The following is a 15,890-nucleotide window of genomic DNA, read 5'->3' as shown; positions in this document are numbered from 1 at the left end:
AATCTAAATTACTCTGGTTGTGGTTCTAACAATTTTTAGAAAAGCATTAACAAGTGATTTAACTCTGACTTCACTTTATATAAGCATGCTTTTATGGAGACATACTGTGGTAACACCTTATTTTCCTTAAATTCTGGTGATCTTTTTGGTATTTCATCAGAGATCAGCTGTAATCATTACTGGGCCGATGTCCTTGGAATGAAAATGGTTATGAAGAAACTCAATCAGGGCCAGTTTGTGGGGCTTTGCAAAAGTATGAAAGAGAGCCCCATTAAAAAATTATCATAACTAAAAAAATCTGTAAACCCATTGCAAATGTGACAGCCACTTTCCTCTGAACCTTTTAAAGGTCCCATATTGTACACATTTCTGGAGTTTTATTTTAGGTTTTGATGTCCTTAAGAATATATATTTGAGGTATAAGTACCAAAAACCATCCCAATATATTTTTACAGCTCCTTTCTCAGGAGCTCTGCAAAGAACAGGTCGATTTTGGCCTGCCTAATTAATATTCATGAGGATATCTTCTGATTGGCCTGTTGTTTTCTGAGTGACGCACGGCCAGGCCAACCACAGGTAATGTCATCCATGTGATCGGCCTTTTACAACTAATAACACAGCTGAAGTTGCAAAATCAGTCAATGGGTGTGTGGTGAAGTGCTGGGTCCAAGCAAAGTGCTTCACCTGATCTGATACTCTGCGTCCCTATGTGCATACTATCCACCCTATCTGCCCTAAATAGTATTGACAATTACTAATGTCACATACTATTTAGGATGGATAGTATGCACCAGAGCCATTTCTCTCTATGGCTCTGCTCACATGTATTAAAACTCCTAGCCAATACCAGATAATGATACACATGATAATACTGTATCTGCTGCATAATCAGTGCTCAGTGCTTCCTTTGTTAGCGCATACGGATCCACACCATTTATGACTGAAATTTTCGCATTGTACCTCTCTCTGTCTTGTGTTAATAGAGTCTCTTTATAATCTCTTTATAATCTTTATAATCTTTATCACTTTGTCTCTTCGTGATTTTCGTAACATTATAAATGGAAAGAAATATTCGAAATTTGCTTGTAAAACTCATAGACAGTATGGTAAAACATTGTAAACACAGCAGCTTTTTCTCCGGGGAGGTCACGTGTCTATGGCTGTCATCCCGATACTGTCTATGAGTCGTTAGGTGTGTTCGACATCGGCTGCGGCTGGATGCAACCGATCGGCGAGAGTAGCCGCGTGCAGGCGGGGAGGAGCTGCAAACGGAGACGTGAAGTCGGACACTTTCTGGTTCCCGTAGTGACTGCTCACGTGGTATTTGCATACTTTACCACAGCTGAAGTGAAATAAATGCAATATTTGCCAAATAATACACATGTTTCAGAGACATTTTCATTCAATACTTTATGCACAGCTTTATACAGCGTCTGTTGAACAAGAATAAAGTTCAACATAAGCTACTATCAATGAAGTGGAGTCTACGCTTTTTAAGCAGTTTTAATTTGATAAACATGACACAATATAACATGACAACGACATGAAAAGAGTGTTCACTGTTATAATAAACTGATTTGAGAGCTTTAGAGGAACTAAAGGTGTTCGAAATAAACACGAAACACACGTGATCGTTGTCATGCGGTGAATCCGGCCAATCGTGGAACAGCTGTGTCGTCATCAGCCCACGTGCAGCCCAGTGCAGCCGCTCTTGAGAAGCTGCGCTGGCTGAGTTCTCCGGCTACTCTCGAATTGCTCTCGCGGTACTTTGATGGCATACGTCACAGTCACGTGGCGTCGGCGCTGTATCAAGTCGGACAAAATTTCTAACCGGCATGCACTGCTTTAAGTCAGCCGCCGATCGGTCTGCGCAGAGCTGCATGAAGTCGAACAAGCCTATCCTCACACTGCTATGACGTATATGGTTCTGCGGTGTGAGGATGACTCATAGACAGTATCGGGATGACAGCCATAGACACGTGCCCCGCACCTCTGGTATTTAGAGTATTTAAGCGTGCCGTGCACTGTTGCTCGCTCGCGCTGTTCGCTTCGATGTTGTCCGGTCCGGTGCTTCAATCAAACGGATGTTTCCTCATGGTGAGCTGACACACCACCAGCGGTGCTGAACTCAGAACAATTTTATGAGTTGGTACATCTTGACATTCAACAATGTCAAGAAGAAGACACAGAAAAGCAACAACAATGAACGGAGACAGATGGAAAACAGACACGAGATTTCACAAACATACAGATCAAGAGAAACATACAGAGGAGCGCACAGTGCATTGTAAGTATTTTATAACTGTAGAGTGTATGATTTCACCACGTCTCTCTATTAAAGGGATACTCCACCGTTTTTTCATATTACTATGTTATTCCCTTAACTAAGACGAGTTGATACATACCTCTCTCGTCTCAGTGCGTGCACTCAATCGCTCTGTCTTGCGGCGAAACTTTGTTAGCACTTAGCTTAGCCCAGTTCATTCAATATGGGCCAAGCAGAGAAGCAACCAGACACCTTGACGTTTTCCCTATTTAAATACAGTTACTCGCGTAGTGTAACTCGACCTAGGACGGTGACACAAAACAAAACGTTGCGCTTTTCTAAGCGTGTAAAATGGATAACTATATTGTATGGCGGAATAACATATAGCAAGTGTAAGCACTTCGACTTGGCGCAGTAATATCTTCACTAGAGGGAGCGGGGGCCGGTGAGAGGATTTTTCACGAGTGAAGAGTAATAGTTATCTCAAATAGTATAAAAGATAAGAATTATGTTTTGTCCTATTGACAAAAGACAATATAGGCTACTACTATTAACAAATGTTATTAGTTTTTTTTAAAGTTAAAATTATACTTTATCCATTTGTTTTGTTGAGTCAAATGATTAACAATATAATTGAACAAAGCTTAAAACAAAAAAAATAATACAATGAAAACAAAGCTTGAGCGTTTGAACATTTGATTTAATTGAAAATAATTTAAATACATTGTGTTTTAATCAGGATGCATGTAAATTAATGTTTTGAAATTATGCTCTTCATGTGCCCGTTTGAGACGATAAAAACATACCTTCAGTCTCTTGTGCTTTAGGTGGCACCTGCACATCCAACTGTAAAATAACAATACGTGATCAAAGTGCCTTTGTCACAATTCTCACTTAGTCACATTTAGTATATACGCTTATACAAAATGGCTCTAAGTATTTTGTAAGTTAATATTCAACAATACATTGACACCATTATATGAGAACTGAGCTGGACGATGACATTAAGGTTTTCTCCAGAATGGCTATAAATGATTAATTAACGTTAACTGAATTAATAACTTTTTTACAACAGAAATGAGTCTCCACTGAACTTACTTAAGATGGATTATGACACTATTTTGTTCTAGATCTGATCAGAGAATGTCTAATAAGCGGAGAACTTCCACTCTCAGTAAACTTCCGGCTTCTGAACTGGTTGCAGTTCCACTCTGGTTCCATATGAGGGCGCTCACAGGACGAGTGCAGAATGAATGGAGGTCTATGGAGCTATACCCCTCAAAATCCACTTTTCTCAGGATTTCATTTTTTGTCTAGTAATTTGAATGAGTCACTTATTTGCTTTAAAAAGTCTTTTAAAATGTCAATGACGTCATACACATCGTACGACCAGAGATACTGCTTTACGGCAATCCTTCAGTCACTTTGGTGCTTTCGCGCTCTGCACTTTCTTTTCTCTCGAGAAATAGGATAACCCTTTGCCCACTATTAGAACAATTTATCATTGCACACCTGCGAGGCATTTTTCTCCTTTTTCAATTTTTATTGACGATGCCATCAAGCGGTATCTCTGGTCGTAATCAGTCCTTTACTGACCAATCAGCGTTCATTAGCAGAATGCTAGCGTGTTATGGGCAACAACAACTCAACCTGTAAGAAATCGAAAGGACATAAGTACTCTTTCATTCAACTTTCGACCTATAACCCATGTTGAACTTGCAAAACCTACAATCAAATCTGAGATTTCTCAACGGCAATCGGGTGAAAGAGACAAATTTAGCCGTCTAGCCCCATAGACTCCCATTCATTCTGCACTCATGGGCGATCGCCCCCAGTGGGACTCTGGTGGAACTTCAACCAAAATTCGGTACTATAGGACTTAATAGGGAGTGGCCAGGCTCTCTGTAGACGGGCTCTGCTGTTAGGCTGGCGCTGTCATCTTCACACTGCTATGACGTATGGTTCTGCGGTTCTGCAGTTGGTTAATATTGGTTACGCGCGCACTGCCCCAAACAGACCCATAGGGTCTGTTTGGACCCTGTTTGGACCCATATCTTCAATACAAGCATTTAAATCAAATACAATTTATGCAATATGTCAAAGCATTAATCCGCAGCAGGGGGAAATGTACCAGCAACAGTTTAGTTCAATTTCTGTTGCGAGCCGCGAACTTGGCAACCCTGTGCTGACATCACTAGCACTACATGAGCGCAGATGGTGTGCGCGTTTTCTGCCCTGCAGGCAATTACCCGGATGAAGTCTTGATATCGGGGATGTCCCCACAAATTTCAAAATCAAACCTACAGTCTTGTTGCTTATTAGCATGCATATTACTAAGATATTGGCTGTTTATTAGTAATTATAAAGCACATATTAATGCCTTATTCTGCATGACCAAATTCTACATCCCTTAATCCGACCCAATTCCTAAACTTCACAACTACTTTACTAACTATTAATAAACAGTAATTAATACTTTGTTAAGCAGCTAGTTAATAGTGAGAATTGGACCCTAAACTAAAGTGTTACCATTAATAGTGCATTTAATTATTTTTATTGGGAAATATATATTCACATGAAAATGGCCACGTATGTATATATATATATATATATATATATATATATATATATATATTCATGTTCAATATGTAATCAGATTTATTGATACACATGATACTTTATCACCTCTTTTGCTTCTAGTGTCAGTTCTATACACTGATATGCAAGAGATGTGACTAATAATAATGACTGCACACCGCTTACACTCCCACAGAATTTCATTCTTAATCTTGCATTTTATGTATATTAATTAACACCAGACCAAAAAAGTAAATTGTCTTTATGAATTGTACAGTGAAATTGGAGGAAAAAACTGGAGAGGAGATGGAGAACAAACAGGAGGAACCACCAGCCAATGAATCACGAGAGACGGTGAAACTCCAGAGACGTCACAGCATGGATCATCCATTACTAAACTGTAAGTATTTTATTACATGAGCTCTCACTGCTCTGATGAATTCATGATCTCTGTTAAATAACAGAAATAACACAACTGTAAACATACAGTGTGCATGTCAATATGTTAAAGGTGTTATTTCCTTTTTATCTTCAGTCTCTGATGATCCAGTTAAACTTGAGTGTGATGACAGTTCAAGATGAGGTGAGTTTATATCACTGACAGATATAATGATTTAATCATAGTAGATAAATATAACTTTGCTCTGGCTAATGAATATTATGAATAATTAAACCCTGCTTTCTCTTATAGAAAACTGAGGACATTCAGTTCCAGCATTGATGTCTCAACTATTCCTGTTCCTCTGGCTTCAAAAGCTTCTGTCTTTATAGTTTGCAAAAACATTGTCAGAACGATCTCAGGGGAAATCATAACTGTACTGGTTGTTGGCTGACTACTTGTGATGGGATCCATCGAGACTGTTGTATAATGGGCTAAGTACAGGACCCCGTTTAAAATGGCCACGTTATTGACTTTCGTCTTGATAGTGCACGAGGGGGAGTTCAAATGTTAATTTCCAGAGAGGTTGTCCTCTCAGGGCCTCAAGTAGACTGACTGGCATTTATCTAATTTCTCAAGTCTTACATATGTTAGGTCCTTTTTATGTCCCTCACTTCCATAGAATATATCCATTGAATATCAGCACTAGCTCTAAATAAAATGCATTGTACTTTTGTATTAATGCAATAAATTGTTTATTAGAGTTTAGTTTCACCTCCTATTGTTGTGTCATTATGCTCAAGTGAACATTTGAGTTACCACAGCTTGTAGAAATGCCCAATAGCAGGCTTATATATTTCTATATGGTTCATTGTTGTATGATCTCTATATGGTGGCTCCTTGATCTTATTGTTGTATATAAAACTGCTTTTCTGAAACCTCATTTGAGTGTACATGATTTCAAACAAAGCTTTCACAAGTATTTTGGATGGTAAACTTCTGTAAGTGAAAAACATTGCCGTTCACGTGTTGCATTTATCTCATACTGCATATAATGTATGTGCACTACTGATATTATTATTAAAACGGTAATTAATTACCATAATGATTTACTTGTTTTAAATAAAACCAGCCAATACTGAGGGTGGCAAACACACTGACCTAACATTAGCAGAGCCTTAATCGAGTTTGTCCACTAGATGGAGCTGTAGCTTATCTTTAATTCTGCAAGCATGAGCTACAGCTGTCAGTGTTCAAATACTCCTGCTAAAATTATATTTCATATTTCATCCAAATATCTATAATTATATATCATAGTATGTTATATAACATTTTGTGTATAGTGCAGGAAGTTGAAAAAAAACAAAAACAAGAATATTACACTGAATTATAAATTTGGATTTTAAATTTAATCCGGTATTTAATGTGATGTTTTTTGTCATTCACCTGCTTACAATAGTTTAACTTCTTAATGGCAAGACAAAGGCATTTATGTCAAACCATATTATTATTTATAAATAATATGCTTTCCACACAGCTTAAAATATGTTTTTCATATGCAACACACATGTTTGATCACTGGCTCAGTCAGGCTGTGATTGGTCAAGAAAGAGAGAGACTTCTGATTGAATTGGAGGAACCTTTAGTGTACTCACCCAATTACAACATATAAATCATTTAACAAATTACCCTTTTATAGAGTGAAAAACAAAAATATTATAAATGCATAAAATATTACATGGAGAATATTTAGTTTCTATTACATTTACTCTTGTTTGTATCTTATAAGGACCTTTGCATTAACCTGAAGAGAAACATAAAATGTTTATTGTAGAATAAAATAATTCTCATGTTTTCTGATCAGATTTTAAAAGAAGAATAGTAATAATGTCAAACAGTAATAATGTTAAATGCTTATGGTAATGCTGAACTCACAGAAATGCATGTGCCCACATTACATTTGTAGTGGAAACTCCTGATTTGACCTGAACAGCTCAACACATGAAGACTTTAGAGAAGTGTGACTGATATCAACAGGCCTAGACAGGGTGAAATAGAGAAGATCTTTGATAACTGGAATTTGACCCAGTGTCATAACTTTTGCTGCCAGAAATAAAGCAATTTCTAGCTGAAAATCCTCCTTAAATTAAAGAGTGGCATAAAGTTATTTTTCAACTGATTCCACTAGAACATCTTAATGGATTTTAAAACAGATCAATAATATAAGGTTTGGACCCACTTTCTGGATCATTTAGATCCTCATCTTGGTCCTGTTGTAGTACAAGGAGTAATTCATTTTAACAGTAGCCTATAGGCATTACTGCTGATTAAACTGATTACTGCACAGTTAAACACCAACAAACACCAAATTAACCAACAGGCAGTCGCCAAGCTTATGGTAACTTCTTTATTTTACGTCTCACCCTTACAGTCTGTGGTCACACCCCTGTAATGGAGATCTACTGGTTAAGGAAATTTGTCAACAATATGGGGTGTCTAGTCAGGACACGGAAGGCAGGGATAGTCGTTGAATGGTTTTAATAAATATACTTCTAAAATACAGATGCACAGGCACTATTTCTCATAAACTTTACAGTGTAGGTGTGGTTCTAAATGAAAGGAAATAAACATCAATATTACTTACATAAACACAATTTAGTTAACTGAATAACTATCTCTAGTCACTTAAATAAACAGTGCTAAACATGTCCCGAAACGTAACTACAATGAGAATAACATATAAGTTACACATACAACAGATATAAAGGCTGTCACTGACTATAAACCTTAACATAAATTACTAAAATAAACTTATCTATATGATATAGTTTCAACTTACTTGTGGTCAGGGGCGATTCTAGGATTTTAATTTTAGGGGAGCTCAGCCCCCAATGAGGGTATGATTTAAAAAAAAAAAAGTTATTTTATGATCTAATGCGCATTATTAACTATATTTGATAATCACTGAGGTACCAAATGCGAGGTATTTAATTAAGGGGGGTTCGGGGGCATGCTCCCCCGAGAAAATTTTGATTTCTCTGATCTACATATGTGCATTTTAAGATGTTTTGAAGGCCAAAAAAATTGGATGACAAAAGCTTTAAAACCATGTGCGGGTAGCTGTTTATTTTCCACACTTCATCAGCATCACACTCTTCTTCTCTTTGTTTTTATCTTGCTCTGTCTTTTCCCCTCCTAAAGCTGAGCTTTGACTGATTTAGGCCCTTCATTTTTGTCTGTCAGTGAAGAAAGTAAACATAGGGTCAACTGATAGGTTGATTTATGAATCATTTTCTCAGACAAAGCTACCAGGAAAGCTAGGTAACTAAGTTTATTAAATTAATTCACAATATGTACACATTCATTATTGATCTAGGCCTAATACATGGCCGTAGACAGGGCTTTATAATCAAAGAGGTCATAAATTTGAGGTTGTTATGGGGTTAAACATTTTTATTTCTCTGATATGTGCATTTCAAGAAAGTGCAAAAAAAGGATAAGAAATAGATTTAAAACCTGCTCTCTCCTCGTCTTTTTCTCTCAGTCTCCTGATCTTGCCCTGTCTCTTCCCCTCCTAAAGCTGAACTTTTTTAATTTACTGAAGGCTACAAATTGTATTATATTAATTCTCAACATGTACACATGCACTATTAATCTTGTGCCTATGAAAACGGCTTTGTTAATGTTTCTTGTCCCCTCACAATGACATAATTATATGTCACGTTATATAGGCCTATTTTCAGCTCAAAATGGCGAAATTAGACAAAAGTTTATTAGTTTTCTAATTATTTTTGTCATTCGTTTAACATTTATTACCTAAAAAACTGTCAAATATAAAATGTTTAGTTTAGCTACTTACATCTTAACTCGCACTTGACCGTAAACTGAAGCGTCAGTCGTGCTGCTAAAATTCCATGTAAAATTCGCGCTCAGCAGCTTCTGTGAACATAAAGCCCGCCTACTTTGATTTGATTGGTCATCTCAAATATTCTGACACTGACGAGAAGTGAAAGACCAATGAGGCTCATATGAACAAACACACACACACACACACGCGCGCTCGCGCCTCTGTTTCTGACCTGCGCTCTGCTTGGCGCTTCTGCCGACTTAAGATGAAGAACATTATTTAACCTTGTCAAAGACAAATATATATATATATTTAGAATAACAACATTTCTTACTCCAAGTTTTAGGGGTGCTGAGCTCCTTTTTAGGGGTGCTGAAGCACCCCTAAAAAGGGGCTAGCCTCGCCCATGCTTGTGGTCACTGACGCACACGAACACAATGCGAAGATTAGCTTAACTGAAACTGAAACTAAACTGACAGCCGTTCTCTACAAGCCAGGGCATGTCGCAACCCTATTTTTTTACAGTCTATGGTCGCAACATGTCAGAAAAGGGGCGTGGTCTGAACGAACACGCGCTGTACATGCTCTGTCCATGTTCACATCACTTGAGCCTTTTGCACAACCCCCATTTATTATTACAGTCTATGGGTCACACCCCCTGTGTGTGAGTCACTCTGCACTCTACAGCTTCAGATTCAACATTAGACACTCATACGACACGGTCTCACTTTGTTTATGCTCTTACACTTACAGGAACAATGGCGTTTGCTACATGGAAATATTTAAAGCCTGTGAAATATTTCAGAGACATAGGCTATCTGCGAAAGTGTTTCACGGACGGTGAGCATGTTTTATTAAATTGAGATTAAATAGCGACATTTGAACTAGGCCTATTTATGATGTAGCCTAAGTCGAATATAGAATTCTAAACTTGGTGTAGGATACACTTTAAAAATGATTTCAGCTATAGGCTATGTGTTTGTTATAATTTATAATAATATAATAATAGTTATAATAATAATCTTGTCCTCTGGCACTGCTTTATTTTATTTTAATTAAGTTACTTTGTATTTTGAATGAATATGTCTCATTGTATTGTTCTGTAATAAAAAACTGGTTATATGCTACAAATGACACAGTTGATAGGCTACAAGATTTCCCACACTCATAAATGTGATAAAATAAGTAAACGCTGGGATTTATTTAATTTTAGTTTGTTTTATTTGTGTTGTAAACGCGTTTGGTTTTACTTTCACTTTAATACAATAATAAGGGTGTAATGTGAAGACAGGAAACCGAACTGAACTCGTTACACTACAACATGTAGCCTACACATAATAGGCTACATGACAGAGGGAATGGTGATTTCAGCAGAAGTATCTCTCTTCAGCGTATAATTGTCATGATTATGGACTTCTATTCTGATATTATGTTTTGTTTCCCTTAGATCATATATTTCTGCTTTGTTTAGTTTCTATTTCTTGGTTTCTGATTATTGTGGCTACTTGTTTGAATAGTTACCCATTATCCCCAGCGGTCTCGTTTAGTTCTCCGTATAGTGTATTTAGGCTACCTAAAACAAACACACACACAATTCGCGGATCATTTAATTTAGCCTACTAGAAAATTAATTTACTTCCTGAACCCGACTGAGATGTGGTTATAACATAAACAGTAGCCTATGACATAAAGATTTTACTGGAATGGGGTTCTTGTGTGTTTCATGCTTTTATTTTATTTTATTATAATAACCGAATGGAATAACAGACGCCAGTTTTTACATGCGTATGAACTATGAAGGCCGACTTGAAGCTTTTCTACTTGTACATTTTGGCCATCTAAAGGTCAAAATGATGAACAACACACATACCAAACTTCCAGTTTCATTTTTCTTTTAGCAACTGATTAATTGTCAATTTACAAAACAATTTATTTTCATTTATTTTATTTTGATTAAATAAAATAAATTGTGATTAAAGTGAGTATTGTTTTGTGTTTTGACACTAAAATAAATTAAACAGACATTCATATATAAAACATTTTATTCCCCACACATTGACAAAAGTGTGACCTAATGAACGTCACAGCAGAGTTTTAGGTTTGCACCGTCACCTACTTCATACAGGATTGTAATACTTATGGATGCATTTTTAACATGTGTCTTAAAATGATCTGATGAAAACCGATATCTTTCATATACATTTTTAAAAATTAAAAATGTATTAATCTTCTAGTATTTATTTGTGATCTGAGATTGAGAAAATAACCTGGTATCTGGTGCAAATATCCATCACTTAAACATCTTGATTTCATAGGATATTGTCGGAAGATTCTAAAAAACATCTTATATTTGATGAAATTTGTGTTTAAAACAGACAAATATGAAGTGGAAATTGTAAGACAAGGTGGGAAGAAAATAATGCCCAGCAAACTACAGTTTGATCATCAGAATTATGAGAACAAGGAGGAGAAGAACAAACAGGAAGAGTCAAAATCCCAGGGATCAAGAGAAGCAAACACACTGAAACGTGATAAATGGGACAGCATGCAATATCTGACACCAAATTGTAAGTGTTTTATTATATATTAACTGTAGCTGATGAACACATAGCAAAGTCTTATCTTCCATTTTTATTATTTTCTCATTTTTACTACATTAATAATGAAGTTGATGGGACCTGCTATGCATCTATAATGAACTGTATTTGAAGATAACCTAATTATTTTTTTTTTTCTATCTTCAGTCTTTAATGATTGAGCTGCAGAGTCTCGTTCTGATGTGCCAGAGAGTCCAGGATGAGGCCAGTTTGTTTCTAGCCTATACCCAGTCAGCAAATTTCCTTTGGCAAAGATGTGGGCCAGATAAACAGATGAGCTGTGGCCCAGATTAGTTTGTGTTTGCCGGCCCAGATATGGCCCACATCTCCTTTGCCAGAACTGAACCAAAGGACTGCCATAACTCCACCAAGCATGAGCCAAATACTACAATTTCATGTGGCCCATATGTGAGCCTGGTATACAACTTTAGTATGTTTGAGTTCTGTTAAAATCTAACGGCCCTTATGTGGCCCACATGCAGCTGACAGTATTTAAAGTCTTATTAACTCACAGGTAAATTAAACACTCAACAAATGCACTCAAAACAATTTATTTTGACAAGCATTTAAATAATTACAGCTAAAGTGTTGTACTTAATTACAGTAGTATTCAGTTGAAAACATTTAATAAAAATAAATATAATTACAGCAAAAGTTGAATAATAATTACAGTAGTATTCAGTTGAAAACATTTAAGAATACATAGAATTACAGCTATTCAGTTGTACTTATTTTAAGTAGAATTCAGTTGAAAACATTGAAGAATACAAATTAATAATATAAATAGCATTCAAAGTTAATTTTTTACACCAAAGTTCAAAACACTCGATCAAAGCGTGTATTAATGTTATGTTCAATTAGTCTAATGAGAGTAATACAAATAAATCACAGTAACTTGGTAAAGAGAACTTTAAAGAGAAATTGAGAAAGTTAAAGCAAACTTGAAAGGTAAAGAGTTGAGAAGTGTGTTGATGTGCAGAGAAGTCTCCAATGAGGGTTGGCAATGTGTTGACCTTCTCCAGTAAGGGGATTCTGCCTGACTGCACCTGCAATAAAGAAGAATTTAAATAATGTTAGCAGCAATACAACCTGGAAGCTAGAGCTGCAGGAGAATGAAAAAAAAAAATCATTAATGTAAATATCCTTTAATATTTTAATTGCAATTAGTAACAAATTAAACACCTCTGAATTACCACTGTATGAAAGTTTTTTTTCCAGTAAATTTTAAATTTCAAAAGGAATTGCAAATTGTATTTTTCAATATGTGGGCCAGAATTATACCATAATTCCTTATGACAAATTATTTAGATTTTTAGAATACTTTTGCACCAACCGGTTAAAATGTACAGCACTGCATGTATTCTGCTCTTTTTTTTTTTTTTTTTTAAAGACATGCACACTCTAATGTAAAAACACACCAACACAGATAGCATTAATGTCATGTTTTAGTCCAAAGACAGAGTCTACAAAAAGAAGTGTTTTTACTAACACAAAATAAACTCAAGATAATCCGCAATGATGCGAGACAATTTGGAAGCAGAAACACACAAACAATAATGGGCCAAGTACTGAATGCAAGGAGGAACATAAAGGGTTAGTTCGCCCAAAAATGAAAATTCTGTCTGTAATTACCCTCAAGTTTTTCCAACTTCTGTGTTGTACGTCAGAGCGTAGACTCACTATTGGCCGACGCTGGTCATGTGTGGGATGCTGGCCTACGTTCTGACGTACAACACAGAAGCGCTGCGCTGTTACACTACGTGAACTCACTTAGAGGAAAATGAAGAGTTGAATAAAATGAAGAGTTGAATAAAGTCGTTATTTTTGCTTGTTTTGCGCATAAAAGGTATTCTCAACACTTGATAAACTTAAGGTTGAGCCACGGTAGGACTATTTTAACAATGTCTTTACTAATTTTTTGGGCTGGCAAGTTTCAATAACAGAGAAGCCTATGGAGGAGTGATCCAGCTCTCATATTTATTTCATCATAAATATCTTAATTTGTGTTCCGAAGATGAACGAAGGTCTTACGGGGGTGGAACAACATGGGTGAGTAATTACTGACAGAAGTTTCATTTTTGGGTGAACTAACCCTTTAAATACACAGTGATAATGAACTAAATACAGATAGTTGTAGGCATGCGCTGGTATGAGACTTTGACAGAATGATAATCTTATATTGTTATTTATTTATAATGCATTCATAATAATAACAACATTACAATAATATTTCGATTGCTTCTGATAAACAATAATACACTTCATCCTTACGCATCGCTTTCTGTGAGGACTTTTACATGCTTTTCCCAAATCACTGAAGTGACGTCAACGTCCATGTTAGCAGTAGCATTCGCCGTCAGGCAAGTGTTATTTAAATAAACTCCCGATGTACTTACAAACTTTCCAATGCCTCGTTTTATGAGTACAGAACCTATTTGTACTACTGTAGAAGTTTGGTACCATTCTGGGCATTATTAGTGGGGTAATTTACGAGATAAACCTGGAGCCGTTAGCGCCTGCACTAAGTCATATGGCATGAATTTGTTACTATTACAGAAATAAAAATACAATGTTCTGTAAAGCGGTTTTGAAAACTTGTGTATTGTGCAAAGTGCTATACAAATAAAAGTGACTTCTAAAAAAGGTCTCACCAATGACAACTTCCTTTACGACCAGGCGTTGGACACCAATCTTCCCACTGACTTCTCTCCAATTCATAAACGTGCCACAGCAGTTGTAAAAGTTGCACTCTCCACACGGTGTTATTCAGGTCAAAGCCACCAACCAGACCCAGATAGGTAATCTGATAGGGAAAAAAAAACATTGTGTAAGTGGTTGAAATATGCATTTAAATAGACCACCCTAAAATGAAAGTGCTTTTATATTCAAAAATGAACTATAAACTATTACTTACTCCATCTGAAACCATATTTAGGTCTAATCTCGGGAACGCACACACAAAAAAAACAAAAAAACATTACAATTTCACAAAGCATGCACACAGTTTATTGTTATCTGTTGCCTGTACATTGCTTTTTATTGTCTGTTGATCAATCAACAAAAGGACATGTTGAAGAACAGGAGAACAAAAGAATACGCAGGACTCTCTTAACAACAATACTAAATTTAGTAGAATAGAAAGAATCAAAAGAACAGCATTTATTTAAAATAGAATATTTTCTAACATTATAAATGTCTTTACTGTAACTTTTGATCAGTTTAACTCATCCTTGATGAATAAAAGTATTGATTTATTTTATTTCTTTCCCCCAAAAATAAAATTAAAATTCTTACTGACCCCAAACTTTTGAATGGTAGTGTTTAATGTTACAAAAGCTTTAGATTTCAGATAAATGCTGTTCTTTTGAACTTTCTATTCATCAAAGAATCCTGAAATAAAAATGTAAATAACTGTTTTCATCATTGATAATAATAAGAAATGTTTCCTGAGCATCAAATCATCATATTAGAGTGATTTCTGAAGGATCATGTGACACTGAAGACTGGAGTAATGATGCTGAAAATTCAGCTTTGACCACAGGAATAAATTACACTTTACTATATATTCACATAGAAAACAGCTGTTTTAAATTGGAATAATATTTCAGAATATTACTGTTTTTGTTTGCATTTTTGGTGAGCAGAAGATACTTCTTTTAAAAACATTAAAAATCTTACTGACCCCAAACTTTTGAATGGTACTGTATGTTTTCTGACCTTCATCAGCTCCTTCATCAGCTCCTGTGGCAGATGATGATAGTAAGGAGGATCAGGAGAGAGATGAGAGAGTGTAGAGCCTGCGGTAAGCAGAACTACTTTCAAAACACTTCGGCCATGTCATGAGTGTAGGAACCCATAAACCCAGTTACAGATTATTTCCACATCTGCATAGTTGACGATTACCGCAATTCACTAGAAATTTAATGAGAGGCGTTTGTAAACCATGTTTTCCGCCAAAATAAAAGCTTGATGCAGTTTGCGTCAAAATAAAAGATCATGTGCTTATCTCTTTCAAGTAAAGAAATTGGTACAAAACTAATTATGAAAGTTTCCTTTATTGTTTTAGTTTATTTGTTTTACAAAATATGGCTATTTCTGTCATTGGATTAATATTATAACTATTATTATGTAGTAGGTGTAATGTAAATAGACACTGTAACTAAAAGAGGTTTGAATATTTCTGTTTAATTTGCACACTGAATATGGGTTGGAGCTTTTAATTTT

At 35.8% G+C, this 15,890-nt stretch overlaps 2 long non-coding RNA genes across 2 annotated transcripts; both read left to right on the top strand.

Moving 5' to 3' along the window:
• The first annotated feature begins 1,494 nt into the window (after nucleotides 1-1,494).
• Nucleotides 1,495-6,160, top strand: LOC311096955. Its single transcript, XR_014609170.1, has 4 exons — nucleotides 1,495-2,287; nucleotides 5,121-5,243; nucleotides 5,379-5,426; nucleotides 5,535-6,160. It is a non-coding gene; the product is annotated as an uncharacterized lncRNA (long non-coding RNA).
• A 3,571-nt stretch (nucleotides 6,161-9,731) lies between these two features.
• Nucleotides 9,732-12,859, top strand: LOC311097845. Its single transcript, XR_014609334.1, has 3 exons — nucleotides 9,732-9,909; nucleotides 11,445-11,636; nucleotides 11,814-12,859. It is a non-coding gene; the product is annotated as an uncharacterized lncRNA (long non-coding RNA).
• The last annotated feature ends 3,031 nt before the right edge of the window (nucleotides 12,860-15,890 follow it).

Source organism: Abramis brama, assembly GCF_963993115.1.
Source record: "Abramis brama genome assembly, chromosome: 15".
NCBI classification, from domain to species: Eukaryota; Metazoa; Chordata; class Actinopteri; order Cypriniformes; family Leuciscidae; genus Abramis; species Abramis brama.
Note: the sequence above shows the minus strand (reverse complement) of the source record. Positions and strands in the feature narration are given on the sequence as shown.